The following is a 13,914-nucleotide window of genomic DNA, read 5'->3' on the forward strand; positions in this document are numbered from 1 at the left end:
CGAAAATAGAAATATTGAATTTACATTAAGATCAATGTATAGACTTGTCATGTCGTTGTAATGAACATATCCAAAAATTACGGAAAACGATAAGTTTGGCTAAGAAAAAGAAACCGGAGAGTTTGAATAGAAACAAGAGAAGTAATTATTTTCTGAAAACTGAAAATCTTGGGTCAATTTAGCAAAACTCAATTTTCGCCGATTGTCTTCGAACATTATTTGCATGATTAATTTTTTACCTCATCGTTTTTCGTAACTTTTGGATATCTTAATTACTGCGACATGAAAACCAAGTAAAAATATCATTACTTTCACTTGGAATACAATATTTCGAATTTCGATCTAATAACGAAGAAGCACCAACATAATTAAAGATAAAAAGGTGGGTATTTGAATGAGATTCAAAAGATGAAAGAAAAAAAAATGCCAGGTGCATTAACGATATTGATTACTAGCTCGGTATTACCCGGGAGTCTTTTTACTTTCATTTTGTGGCGATGTGAGGTACAGTTAATAAGAAAGAAAGAAAGAAAAAACATAAAAAAAATAAAGAAAAGGATTGTAGAAACCGGAAAACTAAGTTCCAGACGGTTAGGGTAAACTTTGGTGCTTGTTAGGATAGAGTTGACAGATCGATTTTTTAAATTTGATGTCGTTTTGAGCAAAAACAATATTACGTACTTAATTGTCATGTCGAAAATAATAATATATCCAATAATTACGAAAATTCATCGACTAGAACAAGTGCTGTTGTTGTGTTTTTAGGAGTAAAAAAAAAATCTATCATTATAAGGCTAAAATGGTGGTTGGTAGCCATTAAAATGTAATCTAAAATTTGCGTTCCGGGTTATGTCCCCTTTGTATGAACTCTTCATCGTCCCTTTTATAATATCTAAGAAAAATATAATTTTACCCAATTTTCCGTAAAAATTACTTTTAACTATAAATAGCTTTCTACTCGATGAACTTTCGTAATTTTTGGATATATTACTGTTTTCGAGATAACAATGAAGTACGAGTCTTGTTTTACTATACACATAGATTCGAAAAAGTTGTCAAAAAACAAATATATCACAAATAAATGTTATCAAAGGCTAGATAAGTTACTCTTCTACCTATCTGGAAAAGGTTTTAGTGGTTTTACTCACTTTAAAACGTGTAATCGGTTCGAAAATCATGCAGTGTTTATCGATATATTTGAAAAAGAAAAATGGCGACATGCTCGCTATTGAACACGGTAAGTTTGGGAAAATGAGTTCAAACAAACAAATTATACAAAATATTGTTAGAAACCCACCGAATATATATCCGCCTATGTAACGGTAACATGTATTGAGGATAGAGCTCTTAGGCACTCCCGCAATCCCGCATTTATATCATATTGTTTAGATGTACGACCGTCGAGGACAACCTGGATTTTTCTCTTACTTAAGAAGGATTTAATTACATTATGTATTCTTCCAGTGATACCATATGATCTCATTTTCTTTGAGGTGTCTAGGTTTTTTATGATGTACCAGTCTTGTCGGTGTATACTGGGCGAAAGTCCCCTTTTAGTTGATACTTACGTAATTCTAGTTTGATTTTAAAACAATACATAAAAAAGTAAAAAAGGAACAGTTTTAGTTAACACTGAAATTTTGGAAAATCTTAGGCCAATGTAGCAAAACTCAATTTTTGTTAATTGTCTTCGAACAATAGGTGATGGGGGTGGGGGTGCCCGGCCTTGCCTGATCGTAAAATATGCTTAAATATATTTTAATTCATACAGATTCCATATTTATTATTACAGGGCAAATTCTATATTGAATATTACATTGTACCTAATGTAGAGTTCTGCTTTCAAAAGTTAAATAAAAAATGACTTGAGTGCCATCAGCTGGAATTGAAACCAAAACATTTAGCATCCCAACCATGTTCCCTGCCGTTTGAGCTATCGACAGATAGATAAGAAAGATTTAAAATGAAACCTCTTCAAGCTATGCGTAAAAGTAATAGAAATATGTCGGCAAGTTGAAATAAACATTTTGTACGTGAACTTGCCGACATACGCGTTATTGATCCATCCAGACAAAGATTTTACTCGTTAAACCATCCTTGGTGTGTGATTACGATTTCCTATTAATTTCAGTGTTATACGACCAGTAATTTAAGAGTTTATCGGTTAAATATTTTTACAGAGACGCATACACGTACATACATCTACTGCTTTAACCTAATCATTCAATATTAGACAATAAACCCCAAGTTTTTTTTCTTTGTACGTTTTCTTTTTTAATTTTCTTGTTATTACGTCATAACTGAGGATATGACATCCTACATCAAACACACACCTGCTATCTCATACATTCCAACCGATAGGTCTTTTTAAGATTCCAACCGCCCCTTTAAGTGCAATTGTTTTATCGCTCTTGCACTTGGTTCACCGGGTATATTTGCCAAGTAGTTTTTGAAATTCTTTTTCATGAGTCAGGTTGCTTTTATAATCATTGGAATGCGAATGGCTTAGAACGTGGACCCTGAAGTCACGAACATATTTGGAGAAGAATGTATCGAAATGAAATCCTCTGCAAGGAAGGTGGGCTCTCTCTACCGTGCTAGAAAACTACTAACACCCGAAAGTATCCTGTACCTCTATGTATTCGCCCATGTATGGAGTATTGCTGTCGTGTTTGGGCTGGTGGATCGGCTACTAGTCTCTCGCTCCTTGACAAGGTTCAAAAGAGAGTCGCAAATCTGATAGGCCCTAAACTGGCATCTAAGCTTCAGCCTCTGTCCCATCGACGAAACGTTGCATCCCTCTGCCTGTTCTACAAGTATTTTAATGGTGAATGCTCTGATGAACTGCAAGCACTTGTGCCCCCACGACGTGACCACCCTCGACAGACACGACAAGCTGCAAAATCCCACCCCCACACTGTAGAAATCCCTAGATGTAAAAGATCTTTCTACTCCGGTAGTTTCTTCCCCAGAACCGCTAGACTTTGGAATTCCATTCCAGGTCACTGCTTCCCCAACTGTACTGACATGCAGAAGTTCAAGTGCAACGTGAACCAACATCTTGCTGCCCAAATCTCTACATAGTACCCCAGTAGTTGTTTTCCCTGATAGTAGCCCCCTACACCAAAGTGGCAATGTGCCTTGTTTGGGGTGAAAATGTAATTTAAAAAAAAAAAAAAAAAAAAAAAAAAAAAAAATTAAAATTTTCAGTGTAAATAAATTTTTCTATTTGTAAAACTTAAAATTTGTTCCAATAGACGAGTTCAGCCCCATTTTACATCTTTCTATTCTCCCTAGCTTTTGGAGCTGGAAGCAAAGTGTCGACATCCTTGTTTAATATTTATATTGGTGATCTTTTTAACCAACGCATTTTAGGTGAAAACATTATTACATACTTACGTGTCATGGCGAAATTAGTATAGTCTACCAGGGAGACCCGCCGTTGCCCGGGATTGAATGATGATCAGCGAATGTTTTACCCTCCCATATTTTTATTGCCATCGAAATCGGTGAAGTCACCCATTTTTCAATCAAATCGATTACTAGCCTACATTAGTTGGGAACCCACCGTAATGCACCAGGAGGAAGTTTCACGTGCCTCCCCGTAGTGGCTTGGTCAACGATACAGTGTAGTTTACATTGCACTGTAGAGAAGCAATTGTGCTCTAAAAAGAAACAGTCATTCCTAACGCAGCCCTGTCATATCAAAGAACCTTCTGTTAATTTTATATGCTAGGACTTTCTGCTTGTGTGGTAAGAAAACTTCTCATATACACTTGTGATGTTAGGCTGTGTTGATTAAAATCGACCGTTCTTTCTTTCATCGGATTTTTTCGATTATCGATACTTCTCGAAGACATTTCGATACAAAATCTATCTAAGAACTCATCATACACAGACAGACAAAGTGATAGATAGATAGATAGATAGATAGATAGATAAAAAGAAAGAAGCATCAGCAAATAGTAACGACTCGGGAACAAATACAAACATTTAAAATCATTTTTATTAACCAGAAAAGGATAATTTTTTGTGTGCTATGTAAGTCAAGTCCTTCTTGAATGTGCACTTTCTCCCCATGTGGGTGAAATTAAAAAGATTGGGTTCCATTAATGTGGTGAGATGTGTACTTTTTAAAAGACAACAGTTCGGGAATATCATTCAACTGAAAAAAAGAGTACTGCATAATTGTTAAGGTGTTCTTGGAAGCCTTTAGTGACTGAAGAAATCCTGCGAGACTGAGGAAGTTATTAATGTCAGCGTAATTTTACGAAGAAAACTTTACGAATGCGAAATACTAAGGAAAAAAAGGTCGTCAGCGTAGAATATTGATCCATTGTTGATTGCGTAGTAAGGGATGGAGTATTTTGTCCGTTTACAGTTTTTATAAATAACACTTTTATCCGTGCCGCTTTTTAGTGTAAGGCAGTTGAGGTCCACATTGTGATAAGTTCGAGCAGCGATTATTCAGTCTGCGAAAAGTTGGCTGAAGGCCACGGAATCGTTGCTGGGACTGTGGTGTGATTTTTAACTTTCTTCGGACGGAGTTAGATGTGGGTGACATGACGGGCAGCGGCAATGGTGACTTGCGGAAACACTGATTGAGATTGTCGGACTGATTTCCTCATCTTGGTTGTTATAGTCACAAGTAATAATAAAAATAATATTAATAAGGATTTTAACAGGTCCAATAGTAAGACTTACACTTAAAACTGTGCATGCATATCCACACCAGCATACATATACATACACATGAATATGCATATATATATATATATATATATATATATATATATATATATATATATATATATATATGTATATACTCATACATATACCTGTACACACACACACACACACACATATATTTCTGTAGAAATATATTTTCTTATTATATATCAATCCTTATATAAGAAGCTCAATGTAATTACAGAGCAATATAGAGAATAAATGGCAAAAAGTTATATTCCAAAATTCATGATGTTGACCATGTTTTAGTTTTATCATGAAAAAAGTGTATGTGAACAGGTATTTATATATATATCTATAATCTCCTCTTTATGTCTAATATATGTAGAAAAAGCGGTTCGTTCTTCGTAGAGAGGTGATGTCCCTCAGCAAATAGGTTGTTCCGAAATCGTGTCTGGGGAGTCGGCTGATTTCAGTTTGTAGATGTGATGTCTACCGCCTGCATACCAATAGTAACTATTTTAGTTGTATCGGACGCGTGACTTGTCACACAGTAGAATGTAGAACTAGATAAAATATAAGAATTTAAAAATCGAGGTATAGCCAATAGATTGCGCCGTGGCCCATAAGGGTAGGTCGTCAGTATTGCACACTTTATGCGTGCGACGACCTGGGCTCACGCCTATGTCGGAGCACGTCACTGATGATGCAGTACACCGAAACCCGCTTTGGGTCTGGCGTTGTCCGTTGTCGATGCAATTGGTCGATTGCATCTAATTCTGGGTTCTAGCTTTAAAGTGTGTGTGTGTGTGTGTGTGTGTGTGTGTGTATATATATATAAGGTTTAGGCTTCTTATCACGAGGTGCCGCTTTCGAATCTCGCTAGATTCAGCCACTCTGATGAGTCGTGGACGACGAAACACGTATCAATGGATAATTATATTTTAAAAATAATATATATGCCGCTCCCCATTAAAAGGGGGTACCAGATTGGTCAATGGGAAAATTATTCCCAACAAGCATTTAGGTAAAAATGCACTTTCGTATTAATACTTGAATTCATTCAAGAAAGTATCGCTAACAAAAACAAATAAAAAAACATCTATCTATATATATATTTATACTAGCAAAAGTACCCATCGTTGACTGGGTTCAAAAACAGCCTACAGAAAATGGACTCTGATTTATGAAAGTATGATAGGTTATGAAAAGGAAGGGTTGTAAAGATATAGCTTCGAATTTGGGGGTATCAAAACCAAAGCAAAATATGATGAAAGTAAAAATAAAATAGATAAGCCCCATAATTTATTATACCATACCTGTCCACACTGAAACACTTATCACAATATTCTGTGGATCTATATTAAATATCTTGTTAAACTTTGTGACATATTTCCATTCTATGGAGGTCAGGTGCGAACGAACACCCCATAATTTTATTATACCATATTTCTTCAAACTGAAACATAATTATCAAAGTATACTTACGCAGATAGATCTGAAAAGTCTTTATTAAAGTTTGTACCTATTTCCATTCTATGGAGGTCAGGCGCGAACGCAAACCCCACAATTTTATTATACCATCCCTATTTAAATTAAAACATACTTATCAAAGTATTCTTATGTACATCTATATCAAAAACACTTGTAAACGTTTTTTTTTTAATTTTTTAATTTTTTATTTTCAGACTTTGTGGACCAGGCGCGTACGCAGATCCCATAATTTTAATGAACCACCGTTCTGCCAGATCAAACATACCCATTCCTGTGTCTCGATACATCTTCTATCATTATATGTAATCAATTTTTTAAAATAGTCAACAATCTAGGAGCCTATTTGTGACCAGACACACACACACAGCACTATATATATATATAGGATGACCCCCCTCCCCCCAAAAAAACAGAGGACATTCAATTGTTTTTCTGAGCATTTTACAGTCAACGAAGAAAAAAGGCCAAAGACCCTAGTGTTTTGATGTGATCCTTTGAATATAATAAACTAGTTATTATCAAAGTCTCATTTCATTCAGACAAAACACTAAGAAACGAGGCTGAATTAGAGTTGGGGCGCGTTTTTGGGGGGTCACCCTGTATATGTACACATGCACACATATATCATACAAAAAGAATACCCACCTCAGGATGGGTAGAATTAATTTTACAAACAGAGCAATGTTGCATTTATTCCCTCTTACAAAGATTTAAATCAAGATATAATAATAGTAAACCATATTCTACTTTTGATCAAAATCTATTACTTTATTGTGATTATAGAAAACGTCTAAAGTTTAAGGCTTAAGCTTAAGAAGTGTTAAGAAAGAAACTGAAATCAAGAACTCTTGCTTTATTAGTGTACAATGACTATCGATTTCAATGAAAGTGATCTTGCTTTTTCAGATTGGAAGTTGGGCCAACAGTATGCTCCCCACAAAGCGAACCTTTAAAATATGCCAAAACTGTCCCAAAACTCATAATGATCTGTTAATAAGTTTAGAAATAAATCCTGTGTATATAAAAATATAAACAGGCCTAACTAAGCTACCTTCCTTTAACAATTACAAAAAACCTTCTCAACCACCGATTGCCATAATAAATAACACCCTACCTGAGAGGCCATCCTTCGAACTCTTCAGCTTTACATTCACAGGCAACATGAATTAGAACAAATACATTGAGGACATTGCCAAGACTGCTGCAAAAAGGATAGGCTTCCTATACCGTGCTAGAAAATTATTCACACTAGAAAGTATTCTATATCTTCATAAAGCCACAATTCGCACATGCATGGATTATTGTTGCTTCGCTTGGACTAGTGCATCTGCCACAACTTTCTCACTTAGACAGGGTCCAAAAAAGTCTCAAATCTAATTGATCCCACACTGTCGGCCAAACTACAATCTCTGTCCCATCGCCGCAATGTTGCACCACTGTGCTTGTTTTACAAGTACTTTAATGAAATGTGCTCTGATGAACTCATAATACTTGTGCCCCCTCGACGTATATACTTTGGGCTAACCCAACAAGCACCAAAATCCCACCCCGTCACTGTTGAGATCCCTAGATGCCGGAAAGCCTTCTACTCTAATAGTTTTTTTTTTCCTTAGACTGCTAGACTTAGGAATTCTTTCTCTGATTCCTGCTCTCCTGGTTGTATGAACCTGCAGAAGTTCAAGTGTAATGTGAACAGACAGCTTGCTGCTCAACTCCCTACATAATGTAGCTTTGGATATGGTCCCACATAATAACCCACTTATATCCAAGTGGCACTATGCCTTGTTTGGGATGAATAAAAGAATAAAAATATATCAATTTCTTCTTTTTCTTTCTAACAAATAATATCAAATGCTCTTTATCTTTTTAATATGCAATGAACCCTTTTTTTTCTGAATAAGCAGTAAATAATTCAAATAAAAAGCCAAACAAAAACTTGTGCTCTCTTTCTCAAAAAGGGAACAAAAGTGTGTTTATTCTGTATTTATCTTGTTTGTTTATTAATTGGACTCGTCCACGAACTCCTCTTTTTTTAGGGTGATGGAGGGGGTATTATTAAATATAATAAACAACAACAACAACAAAAAAAAATGAATACGTTGCCGACAGGATCTGCTCTGTGCATTAACGAAATAATTTATCAACTTTGATTTTGATTTATTTGCTTCCTTTTCATCTGATTCTATTTTTTCGAATGGTGAGTTACTTAAAAGATGAAAAAATCAAAAACAATTCGCTTATATATTATTTTATTTATTTATTTTACTTATAATTCTTTGAGATGAGGCTTAATAATTTTTGTTTTCGTTTTTTTGTGAACTGTTATCTTCATTTTCATTGTTGTTATTGTTTTACCACGTTTCGGCCAACTCATCCTCTGGCCTTCTTCTGAAAATAGAGATTTCAATCCTACCCAAAGCAGGCCAGAGGATTAGTTGGCCAAAACGTGGTGAGACAACAACAACTATGGAAGGCAGTAATTATTGAAGATACAGTTACAAGACTCAGTATTCCTATCCCATCGCGGTTAAGCACCTGAAGAAGGCCAGAGGATGCATTGGTCGAAACGCGGTGAAGATGAGGATAACAGTCTACAAAAGAATAGATACACAAACAATTCTCTTCTCATTACTGTTCAGTCTGTGACATGACCATCCACCCTTGATCACTCTCAGCATCCTTGTACTGACTTTATTTATAATGATAATGATGGCGAACATAGCCTATTATGTGATCTCCATCACGCTGATGTCATAGATGAATGCATATATTAAGAGACCTGAAAAAAAGACTGTTGTGGAGACGCCCACTAATTAACATAGGTGGGTGAGTGAGATATATAAAGGTATCAATCACCAATACCGGGAGAGTTCTGCAACGACCACCAAATAGGCAAGATGCCTATGCTGCCTCCAGTAAGCAACACGCCACCTGCCGGAATATCTCCAACTGAAGTATATCTGAAGACATGTAAATATGTACATAACTTTTCTTCCTAATATATTATTGTCTACCTTTACTTTCTGTGTTCTTGTTAATTATTTGTGCAGACACAACAAAGACAAACCGTAAAACTGTCACGTGATGCACAAAATGAGCAAATTACACAATGGCTTCTTTCACGGTTAGACTTCAGACAAAGAAGACACCTAAAAATGTTCCGTAAGAAACAACTGGACAACTGGACTTTGGGTACATTTAATAACAGATTAATATCGGCCAAGCGCCAAACATGGCTCTCGTCTTGGGGAGGCCTCATGTTTTGACAAGCTTCTGGGCTTGACCTTTACTCTTGATCTTAAATGGAACACATACATTAAATCCGTTGCCAAGACTGCTGGAAAAATGGTGGGATTCTTCTATCGATCCAGTAGATATCTCACTGCTGATGCAATTCGCTATCTATATAAGAACCAGATACGTCCAAGGATGGAGTACTGTTGCCACATCTGGGCAGGAGCTGCTAGAAAGAACTTATCCTGCCTTGATATGGTTCGAAATTGACTTTGTAGCCTCCTAGGAGATGTCCTTTTCTCTTCCCTGAAACCATTTTCTCACAGAAGAGATGTTGCGAGTTTGTCTCTGCTTTATCGTTATTTTCGTAGCAGGTACTCAACTGAGCTCCAATCTATGGTTCTCCTCGCCAAACTTTCACAAGAAACACCTGTCTAGCAGAAAACACTATCAATAATTTCCCCCACTCTTTATGTGTGCCTAAATCAAAACGTAGATTCCATGAACAAAGCTTCTTTGTTAGAACTGCACGCCTATGGAATTGTCTTCCATTTTCCTGCTTTCCAGCTGACTACAATATGGTTTACTTGAAGTCTAGCGTAAACAAGTTTTTAATGAGCCGTTCCATATAAGTTAACAAATTTACCGAATTTCCATTACTAACGATTACTTTATTGCCCAATTGTCTACTGTACACTCTTTAACCCTTATCTTCGAGTGGCCTCTTGGCCTTGATAAGTGGTGATGCCTTTGTAAAAAAAAAAAACACTGCCCCATCGCTGCAATGTTAAATCCCTGCTTCTGTTTTCCAAGTACTTTAATGGAATGTGCTCTGATGAATTCATAGCACTTATGCACCTTCAAGCAGCAAAATCCCACCCCTTCACTGTTGAAGTCTCTAAATATCGGAAGACTTTCTACTCTAATAGTTTTTTTTTTCCTCAGATTTCTGGATTTTGGAATTCCTTCTCTGTTTTCTGCTTCCCTGAGAATTACTCTGCAAAAGTTTAAATGTAATGTGAACAGACATCTTGCTGCTTAACTCTTCACAGTGCCCTGTTAGGCATGATCCCAAATAGTAGGCCTTTATGTTCCAAATGGCAATATGCCTTGTTTGGGGTGAAAAAGAGTTTTAAAAAAGGGAACATGAAATGTTTTCTCTGGTCCGACAAAAAATAAGCAAAATAGATAAATAAACAATGACTTTTGAGATGAGGAGTAGTTATTTGTATTGTTTGGATTCAGTGGACTATTGCTCTCGTCTTGAGTATGGTTTCGGTCAATGTAACCTCCGACCTTCTTCAGGTGTATCTTGTCGAACTAAGGAATGTTTCTATCGGACTCAGGAATATTTTTTTTATTGTTAAGTCGGCAGTACCTCTTTATATGATCACAATCTGATTTTATATGCATACATTTTTTCTTAAACGCACGAGGGATGTTCCAAAATAATGCCTCCCATTTTCTTTATTCCGCCCGAATTGATCAGAGCGGATTGCAAATTGCATTGTCATAATAACTGAGCTTATGCATTCATGACCTGAGCGTTTCATCTCTTTGTTGCAGATATTAACAGCAATTCCTGTCATGAACATGCATCAGAAGCAAATATGCATCATGAAATTCCTAGCAAAAGTGCATTGAGAATGGTGGTGACTATGTAGAAAAATAATTTCTTTAGCACAAAAGGTCGCTTATGTTAATGATACCAATCCGTCTTCGTAAATCTTCAACTTGTGAGTTAAAAAAATAGGAGGCTTTACTTTTGGAACAACTCTCATATATGTGAAACTTAGAGAGAGAGAGAGAGAGAGAGAGAGAGAGAGAGAGAGAGAAAGCATGCATGAAATAGATAGATAGATAGATAGATAGATAGATAGATTTGAGGAGTGAATAAGTAATCAAAAAAGTATATAGATGTGTGTATATGTGTTTACGTAAAAGTATTTTAGCCCAACGTCATAAAGTACATGACTCCCAGCGGGGATTGAACTCACTCCGTTAGGGATGATCTAAACGATTTTTTATGTAACAACAGAATAACAACAATAAGATTTTTATATTTCTTTTGTATTCTATCTATCATAGATTGAATAGAGTATTTTTTCTTTGTTCATATGAATGTGAGCAATACATACATGACTCATGTATCATGATATACATGTATCATGTATCATGATATACATGTATCATGTATCATCATGTACATGTTTTCACCCACAATATATATATATATATATATATATATATATATATATATATATATATATATATAAAGCTGAATGTTTTTGTGTGTGTGTGGTCACAAATAGGCTCCTATATGATTGACTATTTTAAAAAACTGATTACATATAATGATAGAAGATGTATCGAGACACAGGAATGGGTATGTTTCATCTGGCAGAACGGTGGTTCATTAAAATTGTGGGGTCTGCGTTCGCGCCTGGTCCACATAGTATGGAAATAAAAAATAAAAAAATAAAAAAAAAACGTTTACAAGTGTTTTTTTTTTATATAGATGTACATAATAATACTTTGATAAGTATGTTTTAACTTAAATAGGGATGGTATAATAAAATTGTGGGCTCTGCGTTCGCGCCTGGCCTCCATAGAATGGAAATAGGCACAAACTTTAATAAAGACTTTTCATATCTATCTGCATAAGTATATTTTGATAATTATGTTTCAGTTTGAAGAAATATGGTATAATAAAATTATGGGGTGTTCGTTCGCACCTGACCTCCATAGAATGGAAATATGTCACAAAGTTTAACAAGGTTTTTTAATATAGATCCACAGAATATTGTGATAAGTGTTTCACTGTGAACAGGTATGGTATAATAAATTATGGGCTTATCTATTTTATTTTTACTTTCATCATATTTTGCTTTGGTTTTGATACCCTCAAATTCGAAGCTATCTCTTTACAACCCTTCCTTTTCATAACCTATCATACTTTCATAAATCAGAGTCCATTTTATGTAGACTGTTTTTGAACCCAGTCAACGATGGGTACTTTTGTTAGTATATATATATATATATATATATATATATATATATATGTATATATATATATATATATATATATATATATATATATATATATAATTCCTAGCAAAAGTGCAGTGAGAGTGGTGGTGATTATATATAAAAAATAATTTTGGCGGTACCAAATTGGTTAAAAGGAAAATTATTCCCAATTCACATTTTCGTAAATTATTTAATTCATTCAAAAACGTATCGCAAAAACAAAAGCAAATAACATCTAAGTAAATCGCGATATATCCAAACAGTTGTGCGAGATGGACGAGCAGGTTAAGAGTTTAGGTTCATTACCGAGGGGTCCCGATTTCGAATCTCGCTAGATTCAACCACTCTGATGAGTCGTAGACAACGGAACACTTGTCAGTGGATAATTATATTTTAAAAACAATATATATGCCGTTCCCCATATAGGGGTACCAAATTGGTTGAAGGGAAAATTATTCCCAACAAGCATTTAGGTAAAAATGCACTTTCGTATAAATAATTGAATTCATTCAAAGAGTATCACTGACAAATAAATAACATATATATATATATATATATATATATATATATATATATATTGTGTATTTAGGCAGCATGTTTTCATTCAGAAAGATATTGTTCAATAGCACGGAGTGTTTTTACTTAATGATTTTTTTTGTCATTTTTCCATTTTCGAATGGTCATTTTTATGTCTCAGTTGAATTTGTGTAGGAATGTTCAGTAGTCGTTTTCGTCCATCTGTGTTTTTTTTTTGCAAGTACTTTCAACTGATTTTCTTCAGTCGTCTTCAGGCAGTTTTTGATTACTGTTTCATTTAAAATCTGGATGATTTTATAAGCTTCAGTTCAAATTACATTTAAATTATCATGAAATAGTGAAGCACCTCGCGTGTAAAAAAAAATGTTTTAACATGTTAAGAATGTGGCTAAAATAAATATATGATGGCTTAAAAGTGTGATTTACAAATTGGTATGGAATTTACAATTTGTTTTTTGTTTTTTTTTAATTTCTGATTCTTGCAAAACCACACGAGAAGTTGCTGTTGAACTCAAGGTCGAGCTCTCAACAGTCGTTCGCCATTTAAAACAAGTAGGGAAGTCAAAAAAGTTGAATAAATGGGTGCCGCATGAATTGAGCGATAATCAAAAAAATTGTTGTTTTGACGTGTCTTCTACGCTCCTTCTGCGCAACAAAAATAACCCATTTCTTGAGTGGATTGTGACGTGTGATGAGAAGTGGATGCTCTGCAGCAATCAGCACAGTGGTTGGATGTCGGAGAAGCTCCAAAACACTTTCCAAAGTCAAAATTGCACCAAAAAAAGGTTATGGTGACTGTTTGGTGGTCTTTTGCCAGTCTCATCCATCACAGCTTCTAGAATCCAGGCAAAACGATTACGATAAAGAAGTACTGCCAACAAATTAACGAAATGCACCAGAAGCTCCAACGTATGTTACCCAAGATTGGTC

The sequence above is a fragment of the Euprymna scolopes genome, chromosome 21, assembly GCF_053919585.1.
Source record: "Euprymna scolopes isolate OS-2025 chromosome 21, ASM5391958v1, whole genome shotgun sequence".
NCBI classification, from domain to species: domain Eukaryota; kingdom Metazoa; phylum Mollusca; class Cephalopoda; order Sepiida; family Sepiolidae; genus Euprymna; species Euprymna scolopes.